The sequence below is a fragment of the Micropterus salmoides genome, unplaced genomic scaffold (assembly GCF_014851395.1).
Source record: "Micropterus salmoides isolate LMB-PRFRI ecotype aquatic unplaced genomic scaffold, ASM1485139v1 Ms_hic_scaffold_13, whole genome shotgun sequence".
NCBI lineage: Eukaryota > Metazoa > Chordata > Actinopteri > Centrarchiformes > Centrarchidae > Micropterus > Micropterus salmoides.
Window position 1 is genome coordinate 6,674,485 of NW_024040374.1, and position 26,626 is coordinate 6,701,110.

At 39.0% G+C, this 26,626-nt stretch overlaps 1 protein-coding gene across 1 annotated transcript in view; it reads right to left on the bottom strand.

Annotated features, from left to right (window-relative positions):
* Nucleotides 1–26,626, bottom strand: part of lrrc7 (leucine rich repeat containing 7) — a 132,220-nt gene that overhangs the window by 102,359 nt on the left and 3,235 nt on the right. Inside the window, exon 2 of the mRNA XM_038715232.1 lies at nucleotides 10,593–10,879. The gene's annotated coding sequence lies outside the window, so the exon portion shown is untranslated. The remainder of the gene's footprint in view (nucleotides 1–10,592; nucleotides 10,880–26,626) is intronic.

The following is a 26,626-nucleotide window of genomic DNA, read 5'->3' on the forward strand; positions in this document are numbered from 1 at the left end:
TCACACAAGTCTTTTAGGATAGAATATATTTAGCATTTTTTTACATTTCAGAAAAACTGAAATTGCAGGATGAAAAGTAGAGTGAAAGACACCTAATAATGAGAAGGCCCTCCAGTCAGGAGACACTTTAACAGCCCACAACATCTCCAAAAACAAGTAAATAACGCAGCTAACAAGCAATGTCTACCTCAAGCAAGAATCCACTTTTCCCTGTTTACAATGAAGGAGGAGCTACATAAAGAACATTCACACATATACACACACGAGAGAAAGTGTACTTGTGTGTATCATAAACCATGTTTCACAGATCCAGAAGGTATAATTGGCCCTTAACTCCAGGACACAGAGGGATGGATAAAGGATTAGAAATAAAGCTGGAGGGATAGCTAGAATAAGCAGATGAAAGCTCCAGGAGAAGCTCTAGGAAACCAATCTATGTGAAGAAAAAAAGAAAACACAGATGTAGAGCAAAAGACATACACTGTGATGCAGAGATGGATGTGAAGTGTAGCTTTGACTTAAAGTTTCCCCTCCCTCTGTCTTTCCTTTAATATCCCTCTCTTTTCTTTTCTCTCTCACTTCACTGTAGGCTCTCTGTTGCTATGGCGACTGTTCCTGCCACCGCTGAGAAAGAAAGGATACCTGAGGAGAGGAAGAGAAGACAGTAGAGGAGCGAATAGAGAGATGCAGATGGATAGAGATGACATAGATATGAGTACACTTTGGTCTAGATTCTAGATCATGTGAATATGTGCACAATAACCAAGCGGCATCTTCTGGGTTTGAAAAGTGAAGCCAATGTGGAAGTGCTTTAAACCTGAATTCTTTCTAATGGCCAGCAGGGGGTGACTCCTCTGGTTACAAGTGGTCAGACTGCATTGTAATCTATGACAAAATGACCCTACTTCTCACTTGATTTACCTCAGTAAATTACTTTCCTAATGAGTTTATGGTCACTAGTTTCAACTCTTCCTCAATACAGCATTAAGAACAATGTCTTCTTCAGCAATAGGTTGTAGTACTGTAGTTAGTTTTTTTCCCAGTAAGTAATTTTGTTTTAAGTGTGTTTTTCGCTAGCCAGAGTTAGCACCCCAATTATAATATTGCAGCTAATGTGAATTATGGATGCACCTTACTAACCAAGCTAGCTAAAACCAAGGCTTAAAAACAGTAGTCCACAAACCATTGGGTGACGTCACGGTGGCTACATCCACTTCTTTTCTACAATCTGACCCTGTGGCAGAAACCCTCATACATGCTTTTATAACTTCTTGTTTGGACTAATGCAATGGAGTCCTGTATGGGGTTCCCAGCAAAAACCTGGACAGGCTCCAGTATGTCCAAACATCAAACACAAGCACATCACCCCAACCCTCATCCACCTTCACTGGCTCCCAATCAAGTCTCGCATCAACTACAAAATCCTCCTTCTCACCTACAAATCCCTCCATGCAGATATCTGCAATGCTTCATCCCTGGACATGTTAAAAAAAAATGTCTGAAACACTATATGTTCACCACAGCCTGGAAACTCCTTTAAGCAGTAGTTTTTCAAAAAACCCAAATTTTGTGTTGTGTCACATATAGTAAATTCTGTAAAGTGTTCTTGGGTTCTATATAAATTAAAGTTGTTATTATTATTATTATTAAGGCATTACTTTGGTTGGAAAAGGCATATCTATGAATTTTACTCTCTGTAAGATAAAGATCCTCTAAATCCTCATCTCTATATGCAAACCCCTTTGCTTTACTCACTTGGATTAATGTGGAATAGCCTGACTCCCAACACTAACACAGGGTAAGAAAACAGGTTTAGATCAGTTTGAGTGATCAACAGAGCTGCAACCTCATTTCCTCTCACACAACTGACAGAACTGTTTAGGTGAGTTTCACCAATGGCCCCTAATCGTAGCCCAAGGTCAGCAGCAAAGGCCTTGTAGATGTGGGACCTGCAGCAATACATACTCAAGAATTCAATTTGAATATTTTTAATTATCTTATTATTTTATTGGTTCTTGGTTGCAGGACTCACTGGTGCTCATAAAACACATTCAATTAATTTGGGTAATCTCTGAAATATATCCTAAAGGATCCTAGATTAATAGGAGGCAGCTCTGTGTCCCAGCCCTGGACATCAGTACTTTTGCCCCTTATCTACCGTGTTAGTGGACTTCACTAAACTTGTTAATTATTTGTTGTTTAGTTACAGTAAATGCATCTGCAGTCCAAGATGGCTTTTTTTCAGGATTGTGCCCCTTACTTTGCAAATGTCTTTTCATGCCACTGTCATTCAACAACAACAACAACAACAACAACATGTTACTGTGATTATGCTTAAATCAGCGTTAATCACATTAACATGTACACGTACACATCTTAATCAGAGTATAATAACAATAGTCACACCTTGCCTAGCTACACCATAGACCAGTTGCGTGTTGGGTTCTGATCACTGCCGAAACGTGCGTGTCCTAAACTCAATACTGTGCCTAAACACACAGACTGTGATAGTAAAATTGTGTCACTATCAATAAACAATGGTATAATTAGGATCTTTTCCACTTTGCACAACTGGTGGTTGTGCTGCATGTGTAAGTGGAGTGACATTTGGCCTTAAGTTGTATCCAGGGACATTGACATACCTTCAGATTGGAAGTTAGCCTGACTTCATGAACTTCATGAAACAATGCCTAGGAAATTGCAAAATAATGTTACTTGAATTGTGGCATAATGGACTATTAATACACAGCTCAGTAAACATTTACAACAACATTTCCTGAAAAATGTTTGTGTTGCATTTTGAAGATGTTTGTAATTATGAAGCAACATCCATCCAACCATCCACCAGTAACCAGAACTGTAGCTCTTGATGTGCTTTTTAGGACATATTTACAATATTTTATTGGTTCCATCTGAGTCAATCTTGAATCATGCCATCAGATCAGTTATTTGGTGTCTCTGCAGCAGATTGAGGGGGATTTAAAAATTGTAATACTACTGCTTGATTGACAACAGACATTGCATACAGCAACACTCCTTCTGTCTTGGAAAAACTCTAAATTGCTTTCTTAAGTGGGATTAAGATAGGATTTTCTCATTTGGATGTTCCTGTAATGTGGCCCCAGGAGTGAATCACACAGGAGTTGCTCACAAAAGCCATTAACTATGTTCAGTTTAGCCCAGACTGAAGATTTGGTGCCGCAGCATTCATTTGCAGTTGCTTCAGTTATTATGAAGTTGCCCAACTCTTCTGTTGCTCTACTGTCCTCCTCTATGGAGAAGAAACTGCAATTACAAAGGAGTCATTACAGCAAATGCCACCCACAAATGAGCTATTTAAAGAAGCACTTGGCCCTAAAATACAAATCAGAAATATTGCAGACATAATCTTGTACACACCATATATTGTGTTTCAAATCTAGAAAAATAAAGTCTCATCTTATTCTTTAAAATGCGTGCATGCAATTCATGCCACCCAGAGTACACTCTGCCCTTTGTATTGTGTTAATTACAGCTCAGTTATGTTGGTGATTCCACCACTGAGCCTGTGGGGGACGTTGTGAGATAAACATAGTTCCCAAAGGATGAGTTAGTTGTATACTTGTATACAACTAACTCATGTAAACAAATGTGTTTCTGTTATTTAACCTACCCACATTGATAAAAATGGGGTGGACCAAGTCATAGAAACGCCTGTCAGTATAATACAATACAATTCAACAGCAGCAAAAACTACAGTCTCCAAAATTATCAACATCACTGAACATAATAACCCTTCATGAAGGTAGAATTTATTGCAGGACTGTGAGACTGCTGCATCTACATAAGATATAAAAATCCCGCTGTTTCCTCAAACTATAGCACATACTAGATATATGCCTGATGTGTCGTAGGCCATTCACAGTCAAAAGCTGGCGCAACAATACGCTACTATTTATTGTGAACGGGACCTCAGCTGCCGAGCTGCAGAACTGTAAAAGCCACTCAGCAGTACTCCAGGTGAAAGAAAAACTCAACTTTAGGCAAATGTCATCTGTTGCAATGCGAGCGACATCCGAGCGAGAGCTTGTTTTAATGCTCGAGGAAATGGAAGCAGAGATTTGTTTACTGCTCTTGGAGTCAGGTCTGCTTCCAGAGCAGGTAAAGTATTGATACAATGACGTTTCTAAAATGCTTACCATGTCAAAACTGTCCAGTTGGAGCAGAGTATATAAAGACAGTGCTCAACCCAACATACCCACAAGGCTACTGATTCATAATAGGCCAGAGACTGTCCAATGTTGAACAATTCCTTTAAAGGGGCAATATGTAGTTTTCAGCAGCAATTAGCGGTGCGGTTTTAAAATTGCAACCAGGCGTGTGCTCGTACGTGTGCTTGAACCATAGGCTTAAACTCATGAACAAGCACAATTCGAAACAACAGCTTTCATTCAGAGATCCTGCAATAAACGCGGAAACTTAGGTATGCCGGATGTTGCTTTTCTCCATACATGTTCAGGCTCTGTTTTTGTACATTTTATGTCTGTTATTGTGACAGTGGCAATAGGCAGACAGGGAGACAGCTTCACACAACATGCTGGAAACTCCCACTGCACTGTTAAAGTAATATTTGTATCAGCTTGGGATTGAACTAATCCATGGTTGTTACATGATAACATTACACTGACTGCATTTACCTACATCGGCGTTAGCTTGCCTGTCTGCTATGCAGTACCTAACATTACTATTTGTGTACCTTATTCCGGAGGCTCAGCAATGTCAACACAGCTACATGTATTGGATGATATTGTGAGCTAGACTGAATTTTATCATTGAGATTGTTGTCCCACTTTATAACAGTTACACAATAAGTAATATTACTGTAGCAGATGGGTCTTCCTCTGTGTTGCCTTTTGTTGCAGTACTGTATGTCGTCAGTGTATACTGTTAGTGGACTGCATGTCGCTGTAGTCAGAGAGAGGCTCTACATCCCAACCCAATACCTTCACATTAAAAGCAGAATAGTGGCTGTTCTTTGTTGCAACAAAGAAAACAGGCTTGTGCTTCATTTCTAAGTGAGGCTACAGCCAATCAACAAAAAGGCAATAACAATTTGATTTATTAATAAGTAATTTCACTGAAAAACAACATACAGTATAGCCCCTTTAATGTGATATCACTTCATATCACATCACACGGGTGGGACAGTAGACAGTGATGGATTAAGTGTAAACCAGTGGGATATTAGTTGTGGAGATAAAAAAGAAGAACGCGGAAAACCGCCGGGCTGTTTAAACATTTGTGATGACTTAATTTGTTGGACTCCAGGTGCAGTATGAAATCACTAGAGAAAATCCATTTCTTCAGAAAGTAGCAGCTTTCCTTTAAGTTCAAGTGCCCATTTCATCTTTCATCTCAGGTTCTTTAAATAGAAAAAATTGTCACTGAACTGAGCTGAATATGCATAGTCTACATTATAACCGTGTTTTGAATAACCATATAGGAGCTGCAAGGCCACATTAAATGGGAGGTCTTTTCATCCAGTCTTCTGCGGTGATTTCAGTTGATGGTTTCTAACAGCTGAATGTGTCTTTAAATCTCCAAATTGCCACAAACCTCCAGATGCTGTTTGGTAGATGGGTCTGAGATGCCACCTAGTGATTCTGATAGGATCACCCCAGTCAACTACAGTACACCTTCCTTTTCCTGACTCAGCGAACAGGGATGAGTAGGACTGGTTTCTGTGGCAACAGTAGACAGAGAGAAAGAGAGAAAGAGTGAGAGAGAGAGGAAAGACAGAGGGCAAAAAAACACAATGTGGCTGGCACATATACGCCAACACAAACTCCCACTCAAAAATACACACACACACACACACACACACACACAGGTGTTTGAGTGATACATATTGTAGATCACATTTTAACGGTTACTCTGTTTTGTTGGGAGCCAAAGAACTCCTAAAGGTAAAACATACTTATCCAGCATTGTTCAATTCAAAGTTAAATTAGAAGGATTTTTAGCTCACCAGTAGAAAAAATCTTTTAGACAGATCCTTGCCCTCAGTTTAGATATTAAAGCAGAATGCTCTGAAGGATGTGAAAGAAGCACAATGGGAAATAAGCTTTCATTAGTCAGAGATCTAACTGTTGACAGACTCATCTCTGTCTCTCAATGTTGTGGGCAATAAACTTTATTCCCACAGCAGACATTTGGAACTTAATGAGAAAGTCTATCCACAAGAGTGACATACCCTAGCTATGGTGTGTGGTTGATTGCCAACAGGCTCATAGAATAAATATCCTTCTGTCCTCATGTCACTGATCATCAACTGAAAAGTGTGAGCGATTTGGACATTTTACAAAACTATAAACTCACCTTTGATAGCTATTTGGATAACTAATCAGAATCAGCTTTATTGCCAGGTATGTGTACACATATGAATTTGACTCTGGATTGTACACTGCTCTCAATGTGCTTACTTATACAATAACACAAGTAATAAAATCAAACACAGGCTACAGTATAGAGAACATATATGTATATACACGCTATAAACAAAAACATACAGACAGACTGAGACAATAGTGCAGGAGAAAATGCACGATGCAGGAGATCGTTTTATTTCGTTTATTCGTTTATTAAAATTATTATTACCATTAATGTTATTATTATGTACATGTCGGAGGTGGATGTGATATGCAGGTGCACATACACATACAAGCATACATGTAATCAGTGTGATGAGTGCAAAGAATGCTGGAATAAATAAGTATTATGTGTGGTGTTATGTACATGAGGTAGGTGGATTTGGTATACAGCATATACAAGATGATAATATGAACAGGATGAACAGCTTTGAAATGGAGAATGATGAATAAATAAATAAATGGTAAGTAGTAGCCAGTAAACAGGAATTATTGCACAGGAATTGTTCCTGACACTGTGAGTCAGAGACAGCTGTTCATCAGAGTGATGGCTTGTGGGAAGAAACTGTTCCTGAGTCTGTTGGTTTTGGCGTACAGTGCTCTGTAGTGCCTACCAGAGGGGAGAAGCTGGAACAGGTTGTGTCCAGGGTGAGATGAATTTGCAGTGACGTTTCCTGCCCGTTTTCCTAACTCTGGAATGTCCTGAATGGAGGGCAGGTTGGCACCGATGATTTTTTCTGCAGTCCTGACTGTCTGTTGTAGTCTGTCCTTGTCCTTTTGGTGGCAGATCCAAACCAGACAGTGATGGATCAGCAGCTCCTTAGGCAGGTTGAGCTTCCTGAGCTGGCTCAGGAGGTACATTCTCTGCTGGGCCTTCTTAATGATGGTGTCCGTGTTGGGGTCCCACTTTAGGTCCTGGAATATAGTGGATCCCAGAAACCTGAAGGATTCCACAGCAGACACAGGATTGTTGAGGATGGTGATGGGGGGCAGAGTGGGGTGGCTCCTCCTGAAGTCCACGGTCATCTCCACAGTTTTGAGCATGTTAAGCTCCAGGTTGTTCTGACCAAACCAGAGAGCCAGCTGATTAACCTCCCGTCTGAAGGCCGACCCATTCCTGGCCTGGTTGTACGGGACTCTGTTCCCACTTCTGAAGGCCTCCTCTTTGGTCTGACGAAGCTGCCTGAGTTTCATTTTTCGTTTGGTTGTTGTATGTGCGGAAGGTTTTAGTCTGCACACACATGTCCTCACAAAAACTGATATAGGATGTCACAGCGTCAGTTAGTTTGTCCAGGTGAGTGGCTGCAGACTCAAAAATACTCCAGTCAGTGCAGTCAAAGCAGGCCTGTAAATCCAGCTTTGATGATGCGTGTTGGTCTGTGAGCAAATGTTTCATCTTCTGAGTGTGGTCTGTCACCCAAAATGTAGCATACCTGTACTGCAGCAGTTACAACAAACCAAGTCCCCCTGACCCTAAAAGAACACTATTGTCTACAACACAAAAGATATACGCGTTATTATTGCGTTAAAGCATTAATTAGTTAATGCCGACAATTATTTTATTGCACGTTAATGCAGTTTTAATTAGGCTATTATTATTTTGAAAGTCCGTTGCTCACTGGCTCTGAATACATATACAGTCAAATTATGGTTCACAGGAGGTCTGGGATGTTGATCAGCCTGCAAAACACCCACCCAAACAAGCAGAGGAGGGAGGCTTCGGCAGACTACGTTGGATGCTGCGTGTGGGAGAAGTAGCCTATGCCTAGATAAACAAAAGCAAGACAAGCAAACAATTAAATGCCATAGCGAAATGGATAGCTACACACTGCATGCTGATTAGTATTGGGGAAGATGGTGGTCTTAGGAACGTCCTTAAAATTGCAACGTAGTCGCTTGGCCCCGTGGGGTTGCTCTTTGCTCCGGTGATCAGAAAGGGAGACAAGCGCTCCGTGAATAAACAGCAGGCGCTCTATGGATAGTAACCATGTCAACGGCTTCTGTGCGCTACACAGCTGTAGCCTATTTAACTTAAGTTAAAATTGGTAAAAATAAGGTAAAAATAACTGTACATGTTAGGCCTTCATCTAGTTTTGTGGCTCTGCCATGCAAATTCCCTCCTGTTGATGTCCTGATAACTATTTAGAAAACAGCAATAGATTCTGAAAACTCACAAACAGCAAGGATCAGTCTGTCTTCCAATTATTTGTTCTGCACGTACAAAAAGTTCAAGACAATTCAACTTCGGCAGCTGGCAAGTGTTGACTGGACTTGTTTTAACAAGATAAAAGGTAATGCCCTGGCAGTGGCAAATAGCTTTGGTTTAATATTTGATTTGATTACATTAATATTTAAGTTGAGGTTTACAAGAAATATTTTATTGCTACTGTGTAAAGAGAAAACTGCTGGTAAAATGCACCTTATTTGTTTAAAGTGTTGACAAACCACATGTTATTGCACTTTTGTGTATATAGCAGTATATTAAAATTAAAAGTGCGCAATACACTACTTTAGAATTCATTATTCCATTTTGCACATTACAATGGGATTAATTACAAGAAAATCATGCGATTTAACCGTTGCCCAGCACTAGATATAATATACTAAAAATATTTTATTGTCTCCTTCTAACACCTACAAAGTTTCCAATTTTTTGCACTGCCATTTTCTCAAATGTCATGTTACCCACAATTTGCTCTTAATATAATATAATTAATATAATCAGCTTTGAATCTGAAATGTTCCATATGCCTACGGATAGCATACATTGCTCAGGTCATTGTTTTCACTGCTTGTCGGATATTAACCTTTATCAGCACCCTGGTTCAAAAAGTTTCTCATGCACCTCAGTGTCTCATTTGGTAAAACAAAACTCATCTGCCAGCTGCTACTGCTGCCACAGCTGCAGTTTCACAGTCACCTGAGTACCTGTGTGCTTGTGCTGCTTATTACCACATGGTGTGACGTTGGTAACTGGAATCAGGGGGAACAATAGCAGCTTGATGATTGTACAAAATCCACATGAATCATTCAAATTACATATGAACATGAATTTAATTAGTCAAACAGTCTGAAGTACTTAGGAATGTTTCTGTGGGTGTCACCTGCAGTTTGTTGTAGTTGAGTATTGTGTTGTTATTCAAAACTGCTACTGATAAAGTTCCATAGCAGTTTAACTGATATGGTTACATAGCTATTGTCAAATCTGTCACCAAACACATATTAGAGAGACCTTTGGAAAATATATGTACGGTAGTCAATGGCGAAACAATTTTTTGATCCCGTTTGAATTGTGTGCTCAGTGTAATGCTAACCAAGCTGACCAATATGTTTGCTGCATGAGGCTAACATGTTACTAATACAACATTCAAAGTAATTGTTGGATTACTGTTGGGCTAGCTGTTACATATTTTTCTCTTTTTACTTTCAGTTTTTTTGACTACTTGTGTACGGCACAGCGATGTAATTCCTATAAAGATTCAGTTTTGTTCACTGGTAATATCTCGCCAGCCATGCGGGACAATGCAACCAATTTGACAGTTAAGTCTGTAATTTTGTGAATGTAGTTTGCTTATTTCTGTACTAATTCATTTTTACCGTACCTTCGGTGCAGCTCTTGTTTATGAGTTGTTATCCCTTGCATTTAATTAATTTTCCAATGCCCGTTTTTACAGTTTCACAAATGCTTCTAGTAAAAACCTCAAAGTCCAACTGCTGTCTTCAACCACCGGACTGCATTGAGACAACATAGATATGCAAGAGACAGAATTTGTGGATAGAGATCGGGGGGCAGTGGGATGCAGCTAGGAGGAGCCAGAGACATTTGCCTCACCTTTGAGTGGTCATTTGGAACAGGGACAAACTTTTCATGGTCAGAAAAGCTACTCTTACCCTTATATCCTCCTCTTTCCTTTATAACTTAACATAACTAATAATAAGTTAACATAACTAATATTATGTCCCACCTGCCTTACTATCTTAAACTGTTCAACCTCTTTAGCCCTCTTAAAACATTTCCTTCTTCCCACACTTCACCCTCCCTACCCTTCAGCTCCCCTTTTCATCACCCCTCCTCCAGCTCCACTGTCAGGGTGATAATTAAGAAAGCTGCTGTTAATGACAAACAATACTCTGAGAGACGCAAAAGCTCCTCCTCTCCTCTCCCCTATCCTGCTCATTTCCTACCTGTACTGTGGGCCAATGATGATTCAGGTGCCGGCGTATGAGGCGTTGGACAAGCTGTCAGTCACCCTGACCCCAGATCAGTGGTGGGTGGAGCTTATATCCCCAGGTGACGGCCTGTCGTTGGTCAGTTTCATCTCTGCCTCCTTGTAACCCCACCCACTGGGCCCCTGCAAGGCCTTATGGGTACCACGATCTGCTGAACATGCTCTTGTCTTTTTGTTGTTCAGTTAAGCAGTCGGTAGCAGTCTTCTTGTTGAATCTTCTTGTGCCGTCTTCATATAGGTTTCCTGTGCGAACAAACAATAAACAGAAAATCATGTTTCTGTGAATTAATTAAGGCTTTACTAATTCCAGTCCCCATTAGTTAAAGTCTTTCCGTTCTACCTCTGCACATATGAGATTTACCAACAAAATTCATAGTAATTTTTGCAACAATGGGTCCTTGATTTCAGGTGAAAACACCATTTAGAGCTGACTAATTTTTAGAACTTTTAGTAAAACGTCACTGTCACTGTCCAAAGACATGCGGCCTAGGTTGCGGCCTGGGATTGGCTCCTGGGCCATTGTACGTAGGATAAGCAGTTGACGATGGATGGATGGATGGATGGAATAAGTTTGAGAGAGGCAAGGTGAGTTTAGCTGAAGTTGGAGTGTAAATGAGTGTTAAAGGAAGCTAATGATAGCCTGAAGTCTGATATGGCCAGTTGTATCTCAGCTCTCACACAATGTTTCATTCTTGAGCAGGGATTTTTCAGACATAACCTGTAATCCCACAAAATAATTGTATAATTATAGTTAGCTAATGATATCCTCTTTTGCTTTGAAAGTAATGCTACATTACTACTGTATGCAGTAAGCTAGTTAGCCAGACATGCTAACAGTTGCAGCTTATGTTAGAACAGAGAAACACTGTCTAATCCATTACTTACATTTGCCTCCAGTGTTTTTGTTTTCGGCTTGGATTGTATATATTTGTATTCAGGCCTGCTATGCCTTATTACGGTTGCTAAGCTATGATTGGAGAAGAGCTTTAGTGAATTAACCTCCACTGGTCACCAAGTGGCGCCATGGTAAATTTGACATAGAATCTGATGATATGATATGATATATAATCCAGTTTTCCAGTTATGTATGTTGGTCCTGCCTTTATTGACTGCCTCCATTTTAAATTTCTATATTGACTTTACTTTAGCATACCACATCAGTGCTTGGAGGCAGGATTTCTTACATGTGCATGTATAAAGAAGAATCTTATGACATACTGTAAGATGTGCACTGACCTAGTCATTTTTAGCAAGAACATAAAACATAGTTATCAGCAGCAGCAAACAAAAACCAAAAAGAAAGACTAGGAACTGATATAATTTATTAATCCCCAAACTAGGCTACAATAAAAGCTTTGTGCTTCGTGCTGACTCCAATCGCCTTTCCTTTGTCACTTAAAAAAAACAAACTTGTCTCTCATCTCCATTAACATAAGATAAAACCTGCAAAAAATATCAGTGTGACAATTATGGGTTGATGTTTTGTCACATCTGTGTAATAACAAAGTGACTGTTTTGGCACCGACGGAAGACAATAGCAGTCTTCAGTAAAGAGTGAAATGAAGGGTTATACTGATGATTTTCTGCCCATGCATCATGTGATTTCTTTTATCAGCCTTCTGCCTGCACACTCATTAGAATAGCTGAACAGCTGAATCATTGTCCAAGCCATCAGATTATTTTTCCTATAAAAAGAAAATTATTTAACAAAGAAATTAAATGCAAAACTGTTTAAGGCTTTACAATACAAAATAAAAGTTGTTGGGTTTTTTTCCAAATCAAACCTAAAATCCTAATGTGAGCTTCCTGTCGTATGTATTGCGCCACGGTTGGATCCATTATTGTATTTGTATAGTATGCAGGTTATATTCACATTATAGTTTAATACTATGGCTTTATACTGTATCTTTCATCACTTCCATAGATAGTTTAAATAACTCAATAATCTTCTGTGTCTCTTTTGTTATTATGTTGTAGTTTAACTAAATATATTGAAATTATTCATGGATCCATGAGACTTGCCTCTTTCGTTTTCCTCTGCAGGCATGAGCACACATACACACACTCTCAACTAGTATTTGACGTCTTCATCTCTGGACAAACTATATGATGGTGCTACTTGAAGAGCACTCACAACAGATGTGCAAAGTCACTCTCATTGAGTTTAAAGTGATTTAAATAGAGAATATTCTCACAACTGGACAAATGTGAGTAGCTCCATCACTGCTTGTGCCCTCAGCACAAACTTGTACATCGCTCTTCCTCATTTACAGTCAGTTCACAAACACCAAAATAAATCTCCACAAACCACAAATGAAATGGAAGAATTGCTCAGCAAAGTAAAGTTAGTTTTCATTGGTGGCGAGATGAAAAGTAGGCTAAACCAACAGTGAGATAACAGCAGCAGCCTGCCTGCATCGATGTCAGTTTGTCTGTCAAAGCAATCCAAATGACATCCAATAATGTGGGGATGCTCGTCACCATGGCAATGCAGCATGAGTCATTGTGAGGTTCGTTATGGAGACAAAGGCGTGTGTTGAATGTATGATTATGATTAGAGACAGAGGGTGTTAGCATGGATGCCAGCACACATACAAATACTGCATATAAATATACAGTATTATACAGAGACTCTCCATTCAGTTCCACACCTGTCAATCATTCTTCCTTTTTCAAAAATAAAGTACATTGCAGCCTAACACTGCATTCTGTATACTCTCACTCTTTGTAGCTTAGTATATCTGTTATATTCTTTTGCTGTCACTGTTTGTTATTGTATTGTTACTGTTGCTGTGGTCAGTGAAGCAACTCGTGGTCTAAAGGCTTCAGCTTCCAACTAGAACAGGTGACCCTAGTGATTTCAAGCACAATTTTACTGTGCTTACAAGTGTGTTATGTATCACTGGGCATAAAGTTTTTAAATTTTATAAACATTTATTTCTGATTACCCCATTAACCACTACAGATGCATGTGTTTACTTATTATTTCACTGTGACAATAAATGTATTAAAAGCATAAGGGGGCCCACTGAGGCTGCAGATGTACAGGGCCCAGATTTCTGTGCCCTGTACATCTCCTACTCCTGTGGTCCTTGATAACAAAATCCACAGAATTGGGTACAAGCTTTTAATGGTACACTTTTCACTCAGTCACAAGGTAAAAGTCATTATGATATTCCCTGCAAACTATGCAGTTTTCCCCACAATCAATAAACAAATACATTAAACACCTCCACTCTTGGGCCAAGCCATTTCATCCAACCAAAATTCATTTCAACCAGTATCTCCTCAGTACATCTGGGATTTACAGCAAATAAATGGAGGAACAGTCAAATGAATGTCAGGAAAATTGTTCCCCCCTCCGCTTCAAAAAGCTCCCAAAGACAAAGTCTTTATCCTATCTAAATACTCAGAATGCTGACTCCCTTGCCCACCAACAGTCTGTTGGCCGCTTCACCTTGTTCTTATCTGGGAGAGAAAAACAAAAAACCAAAGCCAGTGCCTCCTCTTGGATGAATAGTTGCATTTTGTCAAGGATGTGAGGAGGGATCAGTGGTAAAAATGGGTTGCTTTTAAAACAACCAAAGTGTTCCGTGTCTATGAAAGTAAGCCAGTCTAATTTCTACTTAATATACTGTAATGCAAGAGCCAACAAAAATGAGTGTTTACCGTCTGTCTCGACTCTCCTTTGAACTCATTCACTTCAATTCACTTGTCCTCTCTTTCCTCTTACACCTTTCTTTCTCTCTCACTCCATCCCGTCCATCCTGGCAAACAGAGTGGGAGCGAAGGGTGAATTAATAAAGGAGTGAAAGTGGAACACAACTCCCTGAGGTCTGCCTTTTCTGGGACGCTGACATAGAGAATCACATAGGCGCTCATACAAAGCACAACAGCACAATCTAGATAAAGACCCCGTCACAATCACACAAACGTATCGGCTGACAAATGCTAAAAGCCACATGCATACTTCTTATGCATTACTGGGGTGATGAGATGGGAAGAGGAGGAGACACAGTGAGAAAACTATCCATACATCCCATCATCTACATGCTGGATGGGAGGGACTTGAGGAGGGGGGAGAGGTGGGGTGAAGAGCAAAGGAGATTAAGGAAGGAGGAGAAGGAAGAGGAGATGGGAGTGTAAGAACCACGTGAGCAGGGATGCATGGAGAGTGTCGCACAAGGCGGTGAAACTCAGTGGTCCCATACTCCCTGTGATTCCTCCTCTCATCCCCTTTCCTTTCCTTTCATTTCCTCCCCTCTCCTTTCCTCTTCTTTTATCCCCTCTCTCATTTCCTTTCATCCCCCTTCCTTTCCTCTTCTGTGTCCTGCTTTTCCTTTGTAATCTCTGCACATTTCCTTTCTCCTCTCCTCTGCTCTACTTTCTTTTCATCTCTCCTGTCATCTCATTTCTTCTCCCCTTTCTCTCCTCCCCTTTCATCTCTTCTTTCCTCTCCTTTTATTTCCTTTCATCTCTCCTCTCAATGAATAGTTTGAATATATATTTACTGTGGTGTGTTGCATATTTTGCATGGTGGAAACAAAAAAACTGGTAATGATACCTTGGAGCATGAGGTTTAGGTGTCCTCACTGATTCAGGCAGCAAAGGGAAGTCATGCAGTGGTGGTGGGATGTTAACACTAGAGTACTGTCTGACAGAAACACCAGCAAATATCGGATACTGAACTAAAGATAAAAACAAGAAAACAATTGATATAAATGTGGTGCACTGAACTGCTGCACCAAATCTGAGCCACATTCCTGGTTTGACTACACCTTAAATGTATCATATTGATTTATATTAACATACCGCTTTACTGTCAGGAAATGATGTATTGTTTGTTAATGGTTTACACTAATAAAACCTGTTAATAATTAAGCCTCCTTTAGCAAGGGAAAAAAACCCATCCCTTAGGAGTTTCATTGTAATTCAAAGTGTTGTAGTGGGCACAGTCAGGCGCTGGGGATCAAGCCAGCAACTTTTCAACTACTCACTAGATTTTCTAACAGATCTGCCAGCCAGTGAGCTTTCCTCCCTATACTCCATCTATCTTTCTTTTTTCTCTGCCCATCAGTTAGTTTTCATCTCTCCGTGGCCACAATCTGCTGACTGAAACAAAGAGAAAAAGAGGAAGAAAGGGGCAGATGAATGAAATTAAGTGAATGAATCAGTGAGTGAAACTAACTGGACTGAATGGATGATTAAATGTTTATGACAGGGTTACAAATGCTACTGTAAGTTAATTAACTGCTCATCTGTTTCTGAACTGTGTGTCACCAGGATGTGACAGGTGGATTTTATTCCTTTAATAAACTGCTGTGAAATTTTGATACGTGTTGACACAGACTAATTGTGGCAGGGAAAGAAAAAGATTAAAGAAAGTAAAAAACAGACAGCTCTAATTAGGCAGAGCAGCCCTGTGTTTACCTCTTGAATTATTTGTTCTAGTCTGCAAATAATTTTACTTAACATGACACCATATGAATGACTAATTAAAAGGATATTTTCGCACAGTACTGAATATGAATGGCAATCCATCCATCCAATTGTTGTTGACCTCAACTGATTATCAGATGTCAACCTTAGAGCCATGCTAAAACGATCTCAAGTTCTGCATTCAAAATCTTACCTAAGTACTAAAGTATCAAAAGTAAAAGTACTCATTATGCAGAATGGACATTTCAGAATAATGTATATTATATCCATGGATTCGAAATAGCATCACTAATGTTGCAGCTGGTTAAACTGGGGCTAATTTCAACTGCTTATATATTTCTGGGTATAAAAAATAAAAATAAAATGTTTTAGTTGATTTATAGTTTGTATTAACAATCTGAACCTAATAACAAATACTAATAATCTAAAAAAATCTAGTGAAGTGAAAAGGACAATATATAAATAGCATAAAATGGAAATACTCAAGTAAAGTATAACTACCTCACAATTGTACTTAAGAACATTATTTGAGTACTTAGTTACATTCCACCACTGGCAAGCCTCTGGATCATTTCATCCTAAAAGGATGTAATGTTTGTCTTGACTCCACATAGTGGCAGAAACTGGAACAAGAATTTTAAAATACAAGGTAACAAAGGCTCAACGGGGCCCAAGATAAAGATTTAGGAAAGATTTACAACGCAGTTTTAAGTCTCTGCATCTGTTTTTTTTTAAACAACCTGATTCCCATGTATTCATCTGGTATCTGTGAGGGATTGCCTCTGTTTCCTCACTTTCTCTCTCCTGCATACACATGAATTAAAGCAGCATTTAACTTGATGCAAAAAAAAACAGAGATACAGCATCAAGGGATGAAATCAGTGAGCAGAAAGAATGCAAAAGAGAGAAATAGAGCAGGAAAGAAAACATGCAGAAAAAAGTGAAAGAAAGAAAGAAAGAAAGAGAGAGTCAGAGCTAGAAGCGCGTGAGGGAGAAAGGAAGAGAGCCTCTTGCAGAAGCCCAGGGGGTATCCTGCTATCCCAGAATGCTTTGCTCTAACCTACTTTGGTATTTCTGTTTCTGTCTTTGTCTCTGCAGCACCCTGAGTGGGCTAGCTGCCCCATGCACACCATATCTGACTGAGTTTTGTGCACGTATGTGTTCTTGGATTTCTATCTTAGGACATACTTCATAGGAATATACATATAATTGTGCCTGTATATGTCTGGGTTGGGAAAACCTAGTAAGCATGCAAGCATCTGATCACTGACCTTACTCTTTCTAAAGAGGTAAACAGAGGCCTTTTATCCCTGCTTTTGGGGGAATATATAGACAAACACACATACCCACTCACACACACACACACACACACACACACACACAGTCGAAGAAGATGAGATTGATGAGGATAGCCTTCTCATAGTATAAAATCCCCAAACTAACAACACACTTGAGGTATGAGCTTGTGCATTTGTCTGTATGTAACTGTCATTGTTGTGAGTTGTGGTGCCTGTGTCCTTGAGTCAATGCATCTGTAATGCTTCTTTGTGTGTGTGTGTGTGTGTGTGTGTGTGTGTGTGTGTGTGTGTGTGTGTGTGTGTGTGAGTATCTATGGGTGAATGAGTGTGTGTACAAGTAAGTGGATCTGTGTGTGTGCGGGCTGAGTAGGCACCCTGACGACCAGCTCAGCAACACTCCACGTTACCATGGAAACTAATGAGCAGAGCACGAACAAGAGGAGTGTGATGAAGAGGCGAGAGTAAGATTATCTATCCATCCATCCTTCACATGGAGTACATTCCATAACCTGCTGTATTTATTAATTCCCTCGTTTCATTACAACTGATTCACGGATGAATCAGGTGAATACAAAGCAGATACTGTGCTCAAAATTATCAAAAGTCACATTCACTCCTCATGTTTAAGTAATGTTACTGAGACAACGATCTGTCAACTAGTAGTTAGCAGGTATTATCTTGCAGCAGCTCAGTCATTTGCAACATCATACAAGCAATTACATCAGGAAATGTGTGGAAATACATATGCAATATTCAATGTGGCTTTTATTGCCTCCTGACAGAGAACATTTTCTTGGATCAAAGGCATTGCTACAATAAAAAACTACTCATAACATTTCCATTCCTAGAATTCTAAAGGAAAAGAAAAAAAGTGTTTTTTTTAAATCATATGCCATTTTAAGGAAAAAGATCATAAGGAATTGCGTTTTGGATTGCTAAGCCATTGCCCTAACTGTGCCAGCTTTGTTCTAAAAATGAAATAAAACACACACAAACACACACACACACACACACACACACACACACACAGTTTTAGCAAATTGTGAAGACATTGTATTGATTTAAAATTGATTTAGCCCTATCCTTTATCTTAACCACTACATAACTGACCCCAGCATTTACACTACCCATTACCTATGTTTAATCTATACTTAACCAAAAGCCAAACCTTAAAATAAATCGCTAACCAAGTGATGACCAGATATTTGGTCACATATGAGAGGTGAGTCCCCACAATGTTATCAATGTGACATTCAACACTGGAACCAGGGCTCCACCTGCTGCATGAACAGGAATACACACGCGCACACACACACACACGCACACACACGCACACACACACAGAGTATTTAAAGCCTTTAATCTGTCATAATGATAAAGGAATTCATGCTTCTCTACGATCAGTTCCTAACGTCTCATTAACATACAAATTCACAACAGTGTTAAATCTGAATAAACTTATACAAACTGTCATCCACATGACTCATGACTGTCCATACAAATCACTCAGTGTTCCTTCCAGCTGCATGTTCAGAGGCTGTTTTGGTAAGATGCTTTAATCTTTGACTACAGCACTGATTAACATCCAACTCCTACCTCACACACTCCATACAAACTTCAAACACATCTGCAAGGAAGTGACTATGTTTTTAACTGAGCTGTCGGGGGATTTTATTACACATATTTTCTCTCTACCTACCCACACCTGTTGCCTTGTTTGTGAACAACTGTGCAAAACCCCATCACCTTTCTGACCAAGGACAGCCCACGCTGCCTCACAGTGCGTTTTGCATTTGCTGTTAAAACACCAATAACATCAACCATTGCTAAAGGCTATTACTGAGGTTTTTCTATTGAGCTTTTACAATTTATAAAACTGAATCTATCCAGGATGCGTCACGTCATTTAGTAATTAGGCTTGAAAATGACAATGACTTTGAAAAGAAAATGTGGCAAAGAAAAATAAACAATTGAAAGGTACCTTGTGGACTTTTCTTGTAAACAATCAGTTTATAGTTTGTAGTTAGTTAGTGATTCTCACTAAACATGTTGTGTGTATCCTTCAGGTTTAAACTTTCTAAAAAAAAACTTTCATAAAGCCAATTTTAAGATATTTTTAAACTAGACTTGCACATGTATATGCAGCTATATAATATTGCTATATATAATATTGGTGTGAGCACGCAATTCCTGTTAGTTTCAGATAACCCATAGGTGGCAGTAATGTGCCAACAAAGCAATGTGCTAACAAAAGCAGCGAAGAAGGATTTGTCTGCTAGTAAGCAAACATGGATGTAAACAATCAGCTTTACAAATATTTATGGGTAATGAAATGCACAACTTTACTTTTTACCTTAAAGATACACAAAATGTTTTTTGGGAGGAGAAATTGAATTTCCTTTTTTGGATTTCGAGGATAAATCGAATTCCACATTCTCAACCATTATTCATCAGCAGTGAAGCATCCCGCTGATCGTCAGACCACATAGATTATTTAATACAGTAAATACTGAATGGAGCAGACAGCAGATGGTATTCTGAAAGATCACTGGAAACTACAGTGGATGGACTGCCAGAGAAGGCTGGTTGCCTCATGTCCTTTCTCTAATCGTCTTTGTCCTCCCCCCTTTTTTTCTCTCTACCTTCACTCCAAATTATCTTTAACAGAACACCATGAAGACAAGTATCTTCCTTACCATATAACACTTAATGTTATCTGTTATCTATGTACTTTATTTTATAGTCTAATCCTTTATCTCCAAGACTATCCTTCCCAGAAAAACATTGGTATTTGTTGTTGCTGAAATGCCTGCCATGTTTTGACTTTTGTGAAGCTCTTGTTACCCTGTGAATTCTGACTGTTGCAAAGGATGAACTATTGTGACAGCATGGATCAACAAAGCGTGTCCTTTGACATGGGGGACCACTGTTGCATCTTGTTTCCAACCATTGATTTCCTTTTAACCCTAACCACGATCTTTCCAAATCTTAACCATGTAGTTTTGTATCTAAACCATTCCAAAACTTTAACCATAGTGGTTGCAGATTAGAAAACATTTTTTTTTTATGCGTTTTGGAAGGCATTTGACAAATGGCCTATTTTTTGCATTCAGTTTAGAGGACTTATGGCTTTCTCATGTTGAAATGTTACCGCTGTTACTTCTATCTATTATTTATATACAGTATGACATTTCAGTCATCCATAAAGCTGAATCCCTTCCTCTTTCTGAACAATACTGAACCAGGCTCTTGCATTGCTAGCAGCGTTGAGAAGCGGTAAAATGAAAAGAAGCGTTAGTTACTTTCATCTGACAAGGTGGCTGTAACGACTGACTGTTAGACTGCGTTAACTGCGGAGAGTTAAATCACAGTTGCATGCCATTACATCAACTGGCATTTGAAATTAGTGGTCCTGCTAACTGAGGCCATACCAGTCAGACACACAGCAGACAATGTAGCTGAAAAACTTGAATAAGCATGTGAGGGCTAGCTGGTGGAGTGACAGCCCGTATGATTGTTTGTGCTTCATGAATTATTGTTTCTCATAACTAATACGGCGCTAGAATTGTTAAAATAAAACTGAGAAACCTACGTATGTTTTGTAGCTTATGATTATTTGATTGTAAACATGTTCAACTATCTAACTAAAATTTGCAACCCTAGTAATAACCGTAGTATTTCGTCCACTGGCAAACCCAAACCACCCATTCTAATTGGCTAATGGTTGGGAAGGCTTGAGATGACTCACTTTCTTCCTCACAAATACACACATACACAAACCTTACAACGATGTAGCTAACAAATTTCCAATGAATGTTTGCATTTACACAAAAGCAGTTACTGACACTTAACTCAGAAAGATGTAAAAAAAAAACAGAGAATATCACACACATAAGTGGCCTGTAGCTGAACACTGTCAGTAACTTTGGAGAGTCTGGAGGGTCCAGTCAGAGCCCACTCTCTCCTGTGGATCTATGTGAGTGTGTGTGTGTGTGTGTGTGTGTGTGTGTGTGTGTGTCCATGGGCATCCTGTGTGTGTGGGCGGACAGTGAAGCTGAGTTGTCATGTTGGGCAGAACATTTCTGCATATTCATAACCAAGCATTTATGCATACAAGCACATTCAGGTGAACACAAATGTACAAAATTCACCATGAGATGTAAACAATATTAAAAAACTGTAAGGGCGTCGTGCTGAGGTGAACGACAAGAGGCATGAAGGACAGCAAGAGAGATGAGTTAGACAGAGAGAGCAAGAGGAAAGACATAATGGCAGACTAGAAAGAGGGAGAGAGGAAGAGAATGAGTGGTAGGTTGAAGACTCTGTGTGGGTTGACTTTTTCTCTCACGGGTGCTATGGTAACCTACAGAGCTGCAGCTAATCACAGGAGAGGAGATCAGAGAGGAGAGGAGAGGAGAGGAGAGGAGACCAGAGAGGAGAGGACAGGAGAGGAGAGGACAGGAGAGGAGGACACGCGAGAGTTGACAGGAGAGGAAGAAGCCAGAGAGGAGAGAGAAAGAAATAAGAGAGAGGAAAGAGGAAAGAAGGGGAGAGGAAATGAAAAAGTAGGGAGAGGAGAGGAGAGGAGAGTTGAGGAGTCAGGGTTTCTAAGGGGTTCACAAATCACCCATCTGAAACTAAAGATGATGGAGACGATAGATAGCTAAGACCATTTTTTGTTTTAAAAGCCTTAAATTTATAGACATAAACACCTACGTTCCTTGGGTGCTGATTTATTTCCAAAACAAACATTTCTAACTGCTTCAAGTGAAACTGAAATTCCAACTGGCCCTATCACTAAAGGAGAAAAATGCAATTTTTAGCCATGCTAGCGACGTGGCTCATGGTAATGTTGGCCTGTCGGTTGGTGATTCTTACACATAGTGCCATCATCTGGTCAAAATATTTACTTAACCAGTACTTTGGTTACCAAATACCTGCTAAACGAATGACATTCTAATGTGTAATTGTGCTTGTGTTTAGAGTTAATTAGTAAATGTTAGGATGCTAACAGACTAAACTGGTGAACACTGTAAGTATTATACTTGCTTAATATCAGCATGTTAGCATTGTTATTGTGACCATATTAGCATTTAGCTCAAAGCACCACTGCCTTCTGCCTCACAGAGCTGCTAGCATGGTGTTAGAGAGTCTTCATCCGATTCTGTACTTACTGTTATAATAATGGAAAAATCAAGCGAAAATCACTTGGGACAAACACGGGCCACATGGGACCAGTGTCCTATCAGATTTGATTTTGATTTATCACACAGATCAAATATGTGATCTGTCATTTGCTGTTACACCATTTTGTCTCTAAACTTTTGTCATTATAAGTGGGTTTAGTGTTTTTGTTGGCAGATATTAAATGCAGAGGTGCACACGCACAAGTCAGGTCGATTTCCACCCCTGCAGCTATATTTTTAGATCTTCACTGACGTGCTTTGATGGCTTGTCCTGATCTAAGATGTATTGATTCTAAACCGACAGCGTTTCATTGTCTCCACTGTCAACAGAAGGAACAAGCATTTAAGTCATCATAATCACAGGCAAAAAATAGCTTATTAGCTGTGACACGAGAGACAATTTCGATCAATCAATTAAAACAAATAAAATTTTAGAACTATGTACAGTTTCTCGTTGGTTGTAAAAAAAATTAACACCAATCCAAATTATTCAGAATTTAAATATCTGGTAGCAAAAATATCTACCAATATATATTATGTTTTGTTCTGTGATTTTGTTTTTTAATTGTTATTAATTTTGCACATTGTAAAGACAACATGCATTTGAAATGAAAAAAAGTTTTTAAATTAATTTAAAAATTGTGAAGACTGAAAAACTGTAATGGAAATCAAGAAGTCTCACAAGAATAAAAGCATGTGGCCAGTAATTGTACCTTTAAGGATCTGAATACTTCTTCCACCACTGGAGATAATACAAAAGAAAGAACATATGAATTTGTGAAAAATGTCAGGGCCAAACACAGTTTAACATCAAAAACATACTGATTCTCGGTCATATGAATACACTGATGTCTTATCCTGGACAACAACATTGAATCTGACAGACACTGGTTATCTGAAGCTGTAGGACAATCAGAGACACTGGTTATGGGCTGTTAGTTGATCACAGATTAACATGCCTCATGTGGTTGAATAATGGGAACAGTTCAAAGCTTGTCATTTGAGTGAATCACTCTCATATCATTTCTTCATGCTGTCTTCTTGATTTGTGAATATCCTTAAATGTTGCCATTAATATGTCACAAAAATCAGTGGAAACCTGGCGAGCTTTAATTTTCTCATCTGTCTCTCCCCGACTTTCTCCTCCTTTGTCTGTCTCTCTCTCTTTCCCCTCTCTGCTCGTTTCTAACAGTTTCAAAATCCTACTGAAAATGATGCAACCATACAGTAACTATACAGACAGACAAGCAAACACACACACACACATGCAGTGACACACACACACACATACACAAAGACTGGTTTCTTTCTGAAACCAGACTGCTATGGAAATATTTAATCTACACTTCATTCACAAACAAAATAACTCATTTTTTCTCTGTCTGTTTGTCTTGTATGTCTGTTTTCTAACCTGTCTCTCTGGATATGTAGATCAGGGTGATCCAGTTTTAACTGTAACTAATTTTATCTGATTGGTTTACGGATGTTTTCTTTTATTCTGACAGATTCAACCTCAGGCTATACAACTACATTGTAATTTGATATGTATATAAAGACAAATGTAAAAACCTTGTTTTTTGTTTTTCTGGTTTTGTGAAGCACTTTGTAACATGTTTTTTAAAAAGTGCCCTATAAATGAAGATTATTTTTATAATTTTCATTTTTTACAGTGGCTCCAACCAGGACTCTGACTCTGACTCTGGGGACAATGAAGACATGGCGGGCTTCAGCGGGGACAGGAGAGGTGTCAATTAGCCTTTTGAGGTACAAAGTGGTAACACAACACAGGATGGGCCGGGGCTAGCAGGTTAGTATGCTAACTTCAGTAAATATCTCTGCAACACAGTACATAGGCGTCTTTGACATATCGTCAGAGCTGTTAGTTCTTCACATTATGTTGATAATTTTAGTTAATTTTTTAAAAATGTTTTAAACAAAAATTCTGGTCATATCTTACACATTGTGCCTTTAAAGAGTTTTCTGTTCATCTGGATAAGTTGCAACTCATGACAGCTTGACAATGACCCTGAAACAGAAGCAGCTAAATCAAAATCAGCCATCATTAAATGTATTAGTAACTTCTGTTTTCCCTGTTGTGACATGTCAAAATGTCCATTTTCCCAAAGGCCATTTGTAGACTGCATCACCAAAATAGATTTATCAAGTACATTAATTTACATCAACATTATTTCCCATCATTTAATGTGTGTATATCATAACAATTTGTTATGTTTTACTTGCGTGAGTGCTGGTTGTGTGGCTAGTTCGATCTGTGCATGGCCACACAGTCCTGAGAAGCAGTCTAATCAGATAAAGTGAAAACACCTATGTACCATGGGTGTTAAGACTTTAATCAAGTTGTCCTCAGCACAAGAATCATTACCCTCTACCTCTGGAAGAAGTGGTCCCTGACTTCACCTCTCAATCAGAGTGAAACCTCCCCAGAGGTTCTTATCAGAAACCATCAATCTTCAAACTGTTATTTTTCAGAAAGAAGGGAATAAAGTATGATGCACCGCTGTAATTATGGGGGATTTTGGACATGTTGCAAGACATAATTAATGTTACTTGGTTGTTACATGATTGTTATTTTTAGATCTGTAGGATGCTATCAGCTGTTAGTTGCAGTCACATAAGTATTATAATATTGGACACGTGGACATATTCTTTAGGCTAAGGTAAACTGATGTCAATGCAATGCAATACAATGTTTAAGATAGGCCTGCTGCTGAAGTCAAGACTGATTTGGACTTTTCATAGTGTTCATACTTTTTCATTACAAGCTTAAAATGCTGCTTGTATTCTTTTTTTCATCCTTTTCACCTTTGCTGTATCATATAGTTGTTGCGGTATCCTCAGTGGAATGTTTTCGCAAATCAGGTGATGTTATCATGTAAATCTGTTTTTTTATGCGCAGATGAAATCAAACAACCATAATGGGAACAACCAATGAAGTCAATAGAAAAACAAAGTATCAAAATCCCTTTAAGTCTCAATTAACAGCAGTGTTTCAACATCAATACATTTCTTCCGCAGCCAGACATATCAAATCAAACTCTTCTCAGTTAAGTAGTCAGTAGTCAGACTTTATTGATACAGGTCAGCGTGTCACCAGTGTATCCCTTTAGCAATCAAACTGCTGGAGCTCGATAAGGACATTCAATAAGCAAATGTTGCCAGGCAACAAATATAGTTTCAGCCTCCATGCTGAGTCTTGGATGATCTTTCAGCAACTATATTTGTTTTTGGGATGTTAAAACTGAACTCCACAGTGCTGCGTGAGTGTGATACAGTTGGGTCCACAAGGGTGTCATCATGGCCAAATTGCCTTCAGAAAGACTATGTAACCTTGAAACCAGACAGGATAATCATCTGCATATAAATATATACACACACAGACAGTAACATCACCTGGACACAGAATCAAAGTCATTCTGTGTCTGCTTATTCCAAAATTGAAGCTTTTTTTTGACTGCCACATGCCAGTCACATAAATATTCTAAATGTCTTGTGTAGCATTTTATACACGTGTAGGTGTATAAAATGATGCAAAGGCAACTCCCCATGATGCACCTCTCCTGAGCGTGGACCAAACACTGTGTCAGCATCATCCTACACCAGTAACACCCTTCATATGATACAGTCAATTCTGCAATTTTATTGGTCTAAAGCCACATTATCAAATACCCTATTCATTCATATTTGAACATATTTGCTGCTGGTTAAATATGCGATTGTTAATTAGTCCTCTACTGACGTGTGTATTGTGCAAGTATTGTTTGACCCACCAGATTAAGGCCAGATTTATAGATAGTGGCTTTTTCACCACCAAAGTTAATATACTTAAAGATCTAGATGAATAAATAGGCAACTGAACTGTTAGTTTACAAGTTTGCAGTTTCAATTTAAAAGGGTGATGATATGTCAGTGTCACAAAAGCAGACAAACAATTGTTATTGCTTGTTAAATGGTTACGATATAGACAGTATATTTATATATGTATAAATACACGCACACACACAGTAGTATGTATCTTCTCATCTAACTATCAGCAAGAAAACATTAGG